At 34.8% G+C, this 13179-nt stretch overlaps 1 protein-coding gene across 1 annotated transcript in view; it reads left to right on the forward strand.

Moving 5' to 3' along the window:
* LOC140144863 (uncharacterized) overlaps positions 1-13179 on the forward strand; it is a 113429-nt gene that overhangs the window by 82603 nt on the left and 17647 nt on the right. The gene's annotated exons all lie outside the window — the stretch shown is intronic.

Genomic DNA, 13179 nt, shown 5'->3' on the forward strand with positions numbered 1-13179 from the left:
TACTTTTCGTTCCATTAAGCGCTTTCACGCGACTTGCATTTGATCACTTATTGACAGTAGCCTGCTAGGTAAAGCGTTAATACACTGTCGGGTCAGCTTACCGATTTAATGGCGGAAACCCTTTGTCCCAAACAAAAGGTACCTTTCGATGAATAGCTTGTCAGATTTCAAATCGGCACAAGGTTTCAATGCGTTACGTAATCTATTTCTTCTCCTTTCTATATAAGCTCCTTGGTTGCAACTGTTCCTCTTTTGTGTTCTTTTGTTTTACGCCACTCACCGGAATATGTGTGTTTGCTCTAAGCGTGTACCAGCAAACACAAAATTGTTTTTAAAACGTTTTAAACAAGTTCTATTTTGGGTTTTGGTAGATAAAAACGAATTTAATGACATTAAATATCGGGTTATATAAAGGTCATTGAAACGTTTTAAAACTTTTTGTATGAAAACACACTGCAACAATATTTAAAAAAAATGTTTTCAAAATGTTATTGTAAAATTTGTTGACAAACATTTTTTGCCAAATATTTTGTCAGTACTTAAATAACATTATGTTTTGATATTTGCAGTAGGTTATGAACAAATGTTTTTGAATGTTATGAACACGTTTTAATTGGACTGCCAACATATTAAGTTAAGTCTCCTAATCCACAGGGCATATTTTTATTGAGTCACCCTGTATAGGCATACCACTACCAGGAACTAGGCCTGTAGATAAGCTATAATCATATATGAAGAGTTTTGTTGCAAAAGCCCTGACATCCACATTTTGACTTTTTGAGAAAAACAGATTTTAATTGTGCAATTATTACTTGTTCTATTTGATTCATTATGGTTTTGAATAAATTGTTGATGAGTAGAAACAAAAGGAATAAGTTTAGTACAATTTTCAAACAAAAACAGAAACAAAAGGAATAAGTTTAGTACAATTGAATACATGAATCCAAAACCCACCCAAGTCCATGGGAAGTGATTTTGAGAAAAAAACCTGTGTATCATTTTAATTCCTTCAGTTAGATTTACCTGGTCAATATGGTGAGTTGTACGTGCAAATGGGTGGGTTAAACTGTATTAGGTATGACGATTAGCATTTCAGGGACTTCGTGGGGTTCATTTTAAATTCTTGACTTGGGTGTTTTTTTTTAATCATATACAAAGCCAATAATGTTGGAATGATATTACCACTAGTAAGATAATACAAAATAAAGTACACAGTTATGTATAATGTTGATAAGCATTCTGCCATGTAATATAAACCACACACTTTCCTTGATTAAACCCACTTTTTTTTCCTTCAAAAGTCACTCTCCAGCAATGAATATGTTACAAGTGGACTTTTATACATACTGGATTTCAATCAATGTGTTACAAGACTCAAATCATGGACTTGGGTTGATTCTTTCATACATGCTATTTTTCACATGCCCAATAGACACAGAGGATGAATTTAAGTTGTTTTTTCAAACATATGACAAGCCTATGTATAGCAACACTTTCCAATGCTTAACTCAATTTGACCAAAGTATGGACTTGGGTGGCTTTTGTATTCATATATTCAATTTTCAAACCTTCCTATTTATTTAAACATTTTTATATCGCGCCTTTTGTGGATGTAAGGGCTTTTGCGACAAAATAAATTTACCTCTTTTCTAGAAACCACCGTTGCAATCAAATGCAAGCCCATTTTTTGCACTACTTTATGTAACTTGACTAATGTTTTCAAAATCAAAAAGAAAAATTGAAATATCTCATTTACTTTTTTAATTATGAATTTTTAATTAAATTCAGCAAAATGGCATTTTTTGAGTATTTCCGAAGCTACAACTTTTGTAAATTAAAATGAATTTTTCAAACATAGTGACTCAAAAACAGTTTCTGTTGGTTTAATTAGGTAAAGCACACTTAAGACTACTATTATACATAAAAAAACAAAACTTTTCTATATTCATTTTAAGTTCTGATTTCCAGAAATTCCCTAAGATTTCCTAAACGGGAAATACAAGGATTCCCAGAAAAAATCACCGGGTGAATAAATTAAGACCTAAGTCGAGAATTAGAAATCGAAATCAAACAAATTAAAATGAAGCGCGTAGCTCATTTCATTGTGAATCATTATACGCAAATGTTATTTTATTCGGTTGACTACTTGCGAAAATATTAACTAATGCAGTTCATTCAAAGTTTGATCACTTCCTAAAGTTTGTTTATCTCATTAAATTTAGTCCTCATTATTTATTTTATAATCCGACGATGTATGTTATTCACCCTATCACTAAAGATGAACAACAGTTTGTCTGAGAAGACTGTGATTTCTGCAATTGGAAGCTTCCCAGCTTTAATTCTTTTAGCTGTGCAAATATGTTATATTTTAACTCTCCAAAGAACATTTGAGCCAAGAATGACAATGCTCAAGTGCTTACAGCATTACGTGTGATTTATGACATCATGCAACATCATGCAACATTATGTTGAAGTTTTAAAAGATTTAAATTTTGTATTACCATTTCTTGGAAATATTCCAAAAAACATTAATGTGCTAGCATTCTTTATGCATTAAATACATCAACATTAACGAATAAAGATATTTACAAGTACCAAGCAAGGCGATCAACATCTTACAGGCAAGCTTTCATTTTCAATATCATGCCGTTTTTCAAATTTGAACAAGACCTAATAAAATCTTTTGCAAGAAACAGATTGTTTAAAATTGACCAAAAAAGATTCATCGAACAAAATATAAAGCCCATTGACAGTGAACCGGGCATTTTGTTGTACTTGAATGACATTTCTTTCAGACTTGGAATGAAGTGAATTGACGCATGCGTTATGTCATCACTTATTTCTTCGCAATCAGTCAACCGATTCAAGTACAATTGGCGTATAAAATGCATGATAAGATAGGCGACACCCTGTTTTTTTTTTACATTGTTGGATTATGATGTCCATTTCTCGACTTATGTCCAAATTCATTAACCCGGTAACTTTTTTCTGGGACTCCCTGTATACGATATTTCTGGAAGGAAAGCTGGTATTAAAGTCAAACAACCACCAAAATGTGCATTTTTACCCACACTATAATGTCACGCCATTAACCCAATTTCACCCATAGGTGGATTTAAAGGCTTTTGCAATTAAGCTCTTCATATCGTGGGACCTATGCATAGTTTATATAAATATGTATTGACACTCAACACCATAGCCACTAATTGTAGCACTTATGGCAATAGTGAAGAAGTTTTAAATCAGCTTTAATATTAAATTGAATAAGATCACTGAAAGTCACAATTCTGTACTACTTAACGTGGGTGAGAAGCAACATTTTAACAGTGTTTGGTAAATGACCCGAAATGACCCCAAACGACCTTTGACCCAAAATCGGAGTTTAAGGGTAGACCAGGTATTGTTGGTCGAAGCAACCTAAAAATCGATTTTCATTATCTAGATCAATATATTATTGAAAAGTAACACCTTCATGTTATGCAAAAGTTCATTCTACAAATCGTATATCCTGAAAACTTGCTTAATTTATTGTTGTTAATTAGTTATGTACGTTTTACAAAAGTGTTGTTGTTTCAGCCCTCTTCACAACGTAACTCAAGAACCGCTGCACCTATAAAAGTATATCTGTGATATTTTAATTCTTCTACACGCTCGCTGTGAATTGAGCAATGCAATTTTTGCCAAAGCTCACTACCATTCGTAAGATGCTGTGAACTACCAAATCACAACAGTTTTAAATAATTAATAACCTTAACTATTGTGCACCAGCTAAGGTCAATGCATATGTGCAAGTCAAAGTTCTGTACTACGTAATTTAATTATACGAGAAGTAGGATTTTCAAGATGTTTCGTAAATGACCTTTGACCCCTAATCGGAGTTTAAGTTTAAAGATAAGATCAGCTAAGATCAATGTATGTGTGTAAGTCCCTATTATGTACTACTTAATTTGTGGGAGAAGTAGCATTTTCAGGGTATTCTAAAAAAAGAAAGTCTAAGAAATCCATCGCAACTTTCAATGCATTGTCGCATACAGTAATAAAGTAAAATGATTATTACGATCGATAGGTTTGCCTACACTACTGAACAAGGACCATTTGTAAAGTTACGACTATGGTATTCGCAGAGTGAAATGGACTCCGGATATAAAACAAACAGTGCAGGCTTCAACATGTTCAACTTCACGCAAAACGGTTCCGAATAATTATTTGCACCAACCATATCGCCATGTCAAGACCATGACATGTCCATCTCCATGATCTCATACATGATCATTCAATTATCTTCCATTTCAATGCGCTATGAAATTGGTAAAGGAGTAACACTTTAAGCTGAAATCACGTTTTTGACCCCTGTAACCCTTGTGTGACCTTTGACTCGCAATTGGTCACATATCAAAATGGGCAGTGATACTTGTGACCAACTTTGATATAAGATTTGTACCCAATGGACGAGACGTAGTCGAATAATGTTGTGTATTGGGTAAACAAAACAACATCAAATTTAATCATTGTATGTTTTAATAATCTTCTTAAAAAAATAGTGTGTGTTTATCGTAGAACTCAGCTATGTTCGCAGCCATGCAGCTTCCAAGTTCATGGCCAGCACATGCATACATTCAGTGCAGCTGCAATATGAAGGACTTACCAATTGCGTTGGTGCAATGCGTTCGCATCTGCGTCTGAAGCTAATATAGCATACGCTACATGTACGCTGTGGACAGGTTTGAAGATGAACACTACTCTAGGCTCTATGGGGGAGTTCGTGACCATCTCTCTTTTACTCAGTCAACCATGATTTTATTGTTGTACAAGTCAAGGGCTTTCAGAAAAACTTGGATGATTGATCTGAATTTGCCTAACTTTTTCTACAGAGGGCGTTTTTCAAAATGGCCGCCAAAATTATTACCTCTAACGCTAAAAAATAAAATCAAAAGTAGTAAATTTGGCGGTCATTTTGAAAAGCGCCCTCAATAGAAAAGTTAACCATATAGTGTACATCCATATCAAAACGAAGCAATTGGCGGCTGCTACATGTGTCTCATCAAAATACCTCAGAATAAATACCAGGCTCATCTCCAAAGTGGAAGTCACTTCAAATCATTCCAAGTCACATGGTTTAAGAATACAGAGAACATTCCATAACTATGTGACTTGGAGATGATTTGAAGTGACCTCCACTTCGGAGATGAGCCTGGTATTTATTCCGGGCTATATGTGAAATGAGACACATGTAGCACCCGACAAGTGCATCGTTTTGACATGGATTCTATTAGTCTATACTAGTAGTTTTTTTGGGTTCCTTGACCCTGAAAACTTATGTTTAGACACCAACGTCCGGTCTCTATGAACCTCTAGAGCTGAGATAAAGTCAAAAGTAGTCATTTTGGTGGCCATTTTGAAAAACGCCCTCAATAGAAAAGTTATTCATATTCTAAGTCTATATTATTAGTTTTGTCGGGTTCCTTGACCCTAAAAACATATGTATAGACACCAAAATCATACCTCTATGAGCTTCTGGAGTTAAGATACTCTCAAAAATAGTTAATTTGGCGGCCATTTTGAAAAGCGCCCTCTACAGAAAAAGTTAGGCATATTCATATTGATCACCCAAGTTTTTCTGAAAGCCCTTGACATATACAACAATAAAATAATGGTTGATTGAGTAAAACGGATATGGCCACGAACTCCACCATAGATCCAGGACTACACCGAAACTTATGTATAGCAAGTAAACAATAAAGATTTTGCATAAAATGTCATTTTTTTTCGCTAAAAATTGCCATTTTTAGCCAGAAATATTTTTGCTGACCTTTGGTTTTCAAGAGGTCATAGGTCAAATACCTTTTTAGGAAGTTGCCATGATTCACTATTTTGATGTAAAAATTTATATCAATATATTGGTATACTTTTTATTTCAAATATCTTAAATGTTATTTTTTCCCATGATTAACCATGTAAAATTCATTTTGTTGGTCAAAATTTAACAAAATTACCGGAATTTTTTGTCAACGAATATACATGTGAAATGTATTCGCTACAGTAAATACAAGATACATATTTCATGCATACGCAACAATATGAACCTTGCGCCAATCGATCCGTGTTCAACGTATAAGTGACGTATATTTTATTGCTTAAGTATGGGAGAAATAGGTAACCCTGAAAATAGGGACCCACATTTTATGATTTTTCCTATAACTATAAAAATATCAGATGTACGACCTCCAGGTTTTTTTTATTGTATTCCTTATTTTTTTGTTCATTCATTGACACCATCCCGGGGGTCTTACTATGCATTGCCTCAGGTTCAGTAGTGACGTCAATGCGTATGTTTCATTATGATCCTACAGATATGCGACCACTGACCTTTTTCTTCTTTATGATCTGGGTTAAAGTTTGACATATCGCACGACTCTCTATGATATTTGGTTTAAAAAATACAGAGTTAAATGCACAAAGTACAATACGTGACTATATCTCATTAACCAGTGATCGTACAGATACGCGACACCGCTGACATTTTTGTTCCTTATACCCAGAGGAAAAGTTTGACATATCGCACGACTCTGTAGGATAATCGGATAAAAATATATAATAATATATGGAAAGGTTTCTATACAAAAACGATTCTCTCATAAACCACCATGCGCACAGTTTCCACCTCGATACACCTGAGCACACATTTTCGTCCAATAGCTCTCAAGCAAGCAGTGATTGTCTCCGCATAGACTTGTGTACCGTCGATTTTATTGAAACAAAGCTTATCTGGTGGCTAAAGAAATTGTCTTGATAAATATATAAATATCAAACCAAAAAATAAGAGGCATACTTGTGTGATTCTAGTTTCCAAGTTGTATACATTTTATTTTTACACCCTGTAGCAAGGCGAATGTGGAAAATCTGTTGAAAACTACCTATCCAAGCACATTTTTTGACCAAATGTAGGTTTTAAAAGTCAAACCTTAAGTGTTCCTTACAATATTTTTCAATATTTCGCGTGATTTGTCCTACGGTTGTAAATTCAATGAACTATGACTTTGCAAAAGAGCGCTTACAAATTGATATGGTGACAATATCTCATTAACTAATGATCGTATATATAGATACGCGACGGATGATATTTTTGTTCCTTATGGCCAGAGGAACGTTTAACATGTAGCACGACTATCTAGGATATTTGCTTAAAAAGATAGGTTAAATGCACAAAATTTAAAAAAATGACTATATATTATTAACCAATGATCCTACAGATATACAACCACTGACTTTTTTGTTCCTTATGACCAAAGGAAAAGTTTGACATATAGCACGACTCTCTACAATATTTTTTTTTAAAAGATAGAGGATTAAGTGCATAAACTTAAAAAGTGACTATATCTCATTAACCAATGATCCTACATAATACGAGGAGAAGTTTGACATATCGCACGACTCTCTATACTGATTGGTTAAAAAGAAAGAGGGTAAAGTGCATAAAAGTACAAATAGTGTCTATATCTCTGTAGCCAATGATATTAGGCCTTGAACATCAACGTCAAAAATAACTATAAATTGACCCAGTATAACAACCCTAATGAACCATGAAAACATTGACCCACCATGACACCTACTTACTCTCAATGACACCTCTTGAGTCATCAACAAGTAAGACCACTACAGTCTAAACGCAGGACAACCGATTCTTTTGTTCTGCTTAGTCGCGCTAAAAGTCGATCGATACATGTTAAAATCAGCACAATTCCGAGATACACCTTTTTTCTATGAAATTTATTTTCTCGGTCAAATATAAAGCAACATTTTTTTTCTTCAGTAATGTCAAATAAAAACAGTGCTTGGATGAACATTTTTTTTTAAAATCCTGGTGTTAAAATTAAGCAGCAAATTGTCTCTTTTAGTGTGATATTTTTGATTTTTATAGGCCTTTAGTTCGCCCGTGAGCTTTTTGCAGAATTCATTTTTAGCGTCTCAAACTAATATAGTTTGCTAAAGAAAGATATTTCCCACCTCTGTAAAGCACATCGTGTGGGTCTATATATCATAGTTTTGTCAGAATTTCCGTTTTTATTTTACCCTTTTCCCTCCATGCTCCGAAAATGTCAAACTTAGTACTTTACCTCGAGAGCAACCAGCACAAATAATCGATATTTCAATTGTTGTCAACCCAGGTCCCTTTTCCATTGAAAACCAGGATTGCCTGACCAGCGATTTGGTAGCCCAAATCCCCAATTCTGGTAAATGAGGTGGATTTTGGAAATTTGCTCCCGTGATAGCCTGCAATTTCAATTTATAGGGGCTATGGATTCCATGATTATGAAAACCATTTTGTCTGTTTGTTTGTTTGTTTATTTATTTACCTAGGATGAGGTCCATGGTAAAATCCACTGTCCAAACCTAGAAAAATTCGCGTGTTATTAGAGGGGATTTTAATTTTCTGTCCCTCCTATCTCCAGGTGAATTTTGAATGACCCCCCATCGCGGGTTGGCATTTTCATTACACCCTTCAGACTTGCGTTCGGGTTTGTGTAGGCCTATTTGTCATAATTTAGCGCTATAGGACCTACTTTGTAAATGTATAGCTATAGCCGTGCTATATAAATATTATAAGGTACCGGTATGCAATATTATGTAGGCCTATGGGGGTGGGGTGGGTACTCAACACATTTGAACCATGACTTACAATGCAAGGCTCATTGTTACCATAAATGATTTTTCCTTTAGGTCATTATAATAGGTTGTTATAAACTTCCGTGTTGTATTGTTTTGGCTGCTTCATTGTGACTTTCGGTGGGTTTAAGCAATTTCAAACAAACACAAACAAAAGGCACTATACCGAAACACTAGGTAATTTCTTTGCTATATTGAAGTTCTGGCAAAACTGTATCCAGGCCGGGCACCCAGAGATATCGATCCACAATGCTAGTATTTCACGCGTGGATTTGAAATTTTTTCAGCTGGTATTCAAAAATTATGGAATCAAAACGGAAATTCTGACAAAACTATAATATATAGACCCACACGATGTGCTTTACAGAGGTGGGAAATATCTTTCTTTAGCAAACTATATTAGTTTGAGACGCTAAAAATGAATTCTGCAAAAAGCTCACGGGCGAACTAAAGGCCTATAAAAATCAAAAATATCACACTAAAAGACACAATTTGATGCTTAATTTTAACACCAGGATTTTTAAAAAAAATGTTCATCCAAGCACTATGTTTTTATTTGACATTACTGAAGAAAACAAAAATTTTGCTTTATATTTGACCGAGAAAATAAATTTCATAGCAAAAAGGTGTATCTCGGAATTGTGCTGATTTTAACATGTATCGATCGACTTTTAGCGCGACTAAGCAGAACAAAAGAATCGGTTGTCCTGCGTTTAGACTGACTATACAGTAAAGATCACTGTCTACCCACAGATATTAGAGACCTTGCGGAATGCCGTTAAGAACTTTACTGGAACTTTAACTGCAACTTCAAACATATTGGGGTCAGTCCATGTCGAAACAGATTGAGTGTACACCCACCCTCTTGGATTTTGCTCTCCTTTGGCTCAGGGGTACCTTTAATGGATCCCTAGGTGAGGTCACAAGAAAAAAATTCAAACTCCATTTCGTTTGCGAATGGCGGGCAATCAAAGTTTGGCGACCTCGACCAAAATTGTGAATTTAAGGGTCCAAATGACAAAGTGCTCTCTTTGAGGGCACTTTCTTCTTAATTGAATCAGTTGTGATCCTCTTTTGAATGTGGTCACTCACTGGCTGTGTCTGAAATACCTAATGCCAAAAAAGATAGATTTCGGAATTTCGTTGGGATTTCAGAGGGGGGCAAAATCAGCACTTCGTACTGTTCAATCAAATTATCTTGATTTTGAAGGACCCATGATAATGTCACAGTGCACTTATAGGTCCTAATTATGTTCAGAATGGATTAACCATATGCCAATGTCTATGAGCAATTAAAAAAGAGAAATTTCTAGACCCCTACAGAATTTTAGGCCGCCCCTAAAGTGGTTCAGCCACAAATGGCACTTAAAGTCGGCAAATTTTGACCCCTAATAACTTTAGGTGTACACCAGATATGAATTTCTAGTCTTTTGCATCTGAAAGAATGTAGTTTAATGTTACTAGGAACATAAGATTTGTTTTGTATTTTTGTGTTTTAGTATTAAGTTGACGCTTTCAAAAATAGTCATTTTGCCTAACATACCATGCATACAGGATACGGTACAAAATGCCGATTTTAGTATGATATTTTTTTATATTTTTGATCACTTTATAGCCATTTGTATTATTTATCCTGATATTTCAAGTTGCTCTTGAGTCAAGTAATAAGAAAAAACTACTTTCTAATCCTCTGTATGGATTTTAAGGGGTAAAAATGCACTTCCTGGCAACGATGCACATGCAAAGTACAGGTTATGGGGGTCAAATTTTCAGAATGCTCCCAATTATGTCAAGTAATATATCAAATTACTCGTATGGTCATGAGGATTCCAAAATGTATAGTTTGTTATGTGTCAGACCTTTCAGGAGGGCGCTATGACGAAAAATGTTCATAGGTCAACGACCTTTTGAAAGTATCAAAACACAAAAATACAAAACAAATCTTATGTTCCTAGTAACATAAGACTACATTCTTTCAGATGCAAAAGACTAGAAATTCATATCTGGTGTACACCTAAAGTTATTAGGTGTCAAAATTTGCCGATTTTAAGCGCCATTTGTGGCTGAACCACTTTAGGGGGCCTAAAATTCTGTAGGGGGTCTAGAAATGTCTCTTATTTTGAATTGCTCATAGACATTGGCACATGGTTAATCCATTCTGAACATAATTAGGACCTATAAGTGCACTGTGGCATTATCATGGGTCCTTCAAAATCAAAGATAATTTGATTGAACAGTATGAAGTGCTGATTTTGACCCCCTCTTAAATCCCAACGAAATTCCGAAATCAATCTTTTTTGGCATTAGGCATTTCAGACACAGCCAGTGAGTGACCACATTAAAAAAGAGGGTCACAACTGATTTAATTAAGAAGAAAATGCCCTCAAAGAGAGCGCTTTGTCATTTGGACACCTTAAATTCCCAATTTTGGTCAAGGTCGCCAAACTTAGATGGCCCGCCATTCGAAAATGAAATTGAATTTGAATTTTTTCTTGTGACCTCACCTAGGGGTCCATGAAAGGTACCCCTGAGCCAAAGGAGAGCATAATCCAAGAGGGTGGGTGTACACTCAGTCTGTTTTGACATGGACTGACCCATTGATTGGATTTCTTGCTCAAATTCACTTCAACGCGAACGTCAGATTGGTTTCTGTACCAACAGCGTCTTGTTGTTTAAACTAGGGGAAGTGCATCAATGGGTGATCAAAAGGAGGGTATGTAAAAGCGACTGCATCAAATTTCTCCCTTTTGTTTGCTGAAGTGCTTTGTTGGTGACACTTCAATACAATTGGCGCTTAGTTTGAATAAACATGGATTACATCTCAAGGCGATAATCAATGCAATGGGAATTAGTGAGCTATACGTTAATATCTGAGACCATAATACCTAATTATGGTCTCAGGCTAATATTATACTCTAAACATGTTTCAATTAAATATTCTTGTGATAGGCCTATATCAGTTCGGGGGCACTGCTAATTCAAAGACGTCTCTGATATCAAAGACTCTTCAGTGCCGAGACACCTGACCACGGTTGTTTGATGGGATCATTTATTAGTTGTTCAAACAAAACATCATGTACAACCAAATTTTAGGCCTGAACAGCTAAATGTGATATCATGCTAATGTATACAGATGCTTTTGAGTCATTCTCAACTTTAAATTTTCCTCTTTTACAAAATTATTCACTTTTATAGCATTTTTATAGCTTTTTCGGATTTAAAATGTATCTATTAATGACAAAATTGGTGGCGTTATTTAGTTACTGGAAATTACTCTTTTAAGCTTTTAATACAAACAACTCCTTTTATTGTTTGCTAAAATGTGTTTATAAAATTTCCTTGTTGCTTGTTTCACCTATTCCAGCTGTTTTAATGGCAATATTAATCACCTGCCACTTGCAAATAAAGAAATATGATTTATGATAAATAGCGCCATCTATAGTTTGCATTTAGTTAATAATGAAGCCAATTCTATGTACATCAAACAACTGTGTGACAGTATCATAATTCAGAGACGTCTCATAAATCACATACTCCCTAGTCTCAAAACCCAGCCGCAAACGATATTAGTAAATGTTGGAACCGGCGCAGCGGGAATAATTTTGCGAGTAGGCCTAATCAGGGTTGTAGCTAGCCCAAGTTGAGTGCCTGCTAATTTTACTATCCAATTCATGAATTAAAGCGCAGGCTCGGGGTAGACTCTTTATAGTAAACGTAAAAAATCGGCGAATGCTAAAAAAAAATTTTTTATTAGGGATAACCATCACAATTTCATGTTGCCCCTATTGCTACAAAAGATTATTTTCTGGATAGAACTCATCAATAGAAGTATTTTGGTGGTTAAATGGTCAAAATCGGTCAAAACCTTTTCGAATTGTGAATTTTCAAAGTTTCCCATTCTGACCGGTCATTGGAACGAAATAAAATGACAAGGTCCAAAAATATCAATCGGGAGCAAAATTGGCATAAGCATATATTTACCTTTATATATTTCTTTATTTTAACATATATGCAAACATGAAACAAGCATATTGTAAAAGTATCAAAGGGGTTTCTTATGAAATGGCACTTTACTAGTCAATGGCATAAATTATTTTTTCAAACCGAGGCATTGAAATCATGCATTTAGCGAACATTTGCCAAAAATCATCCAAGATGGCCGATATGGCACAAAATCAAAATAATTATTGCTTTAAGGGCTGGGGTATGAACGTTTGGACAGTATTTATTTTGGGACATTAGAGCACATCAGACATATCGAATTGCATTCTGAATACGAAGAATGTCATTCTGATATCAATTTTTTTTGAATTTTTGAAATTCGCAATTTAATACACATTTTATGGCAAATCAAAAAAAATTAGGTCTTTTTGGGAAAAAATCCATATCTTCAATATGAAAGGTCAAAATTTTCAATTGACCGTCGGCTTTTCCTCCCTGCTACATACACTTTAAGAATATATCATTAGATTTATATAATTTACTTCGAGGACTGTTATATATCAAAATTCGAAA

This window comes from Amphiura filiformis, unplaced genomic scaffold, assembly GCF_039555335.1.
Source record: "Amphiura filiformis unplaced genomic scaffold, Afil_fr2py scaffold_89, whole genome shotgun sequence".
Taxonomy (NCBI): domain Eukaryota; kingdom Metazoa; phylum Echinodermata; class Ophiuroidea; order Amphilepidida; family Amphiuridae; genus Amphiura; species Amphiura filiformis.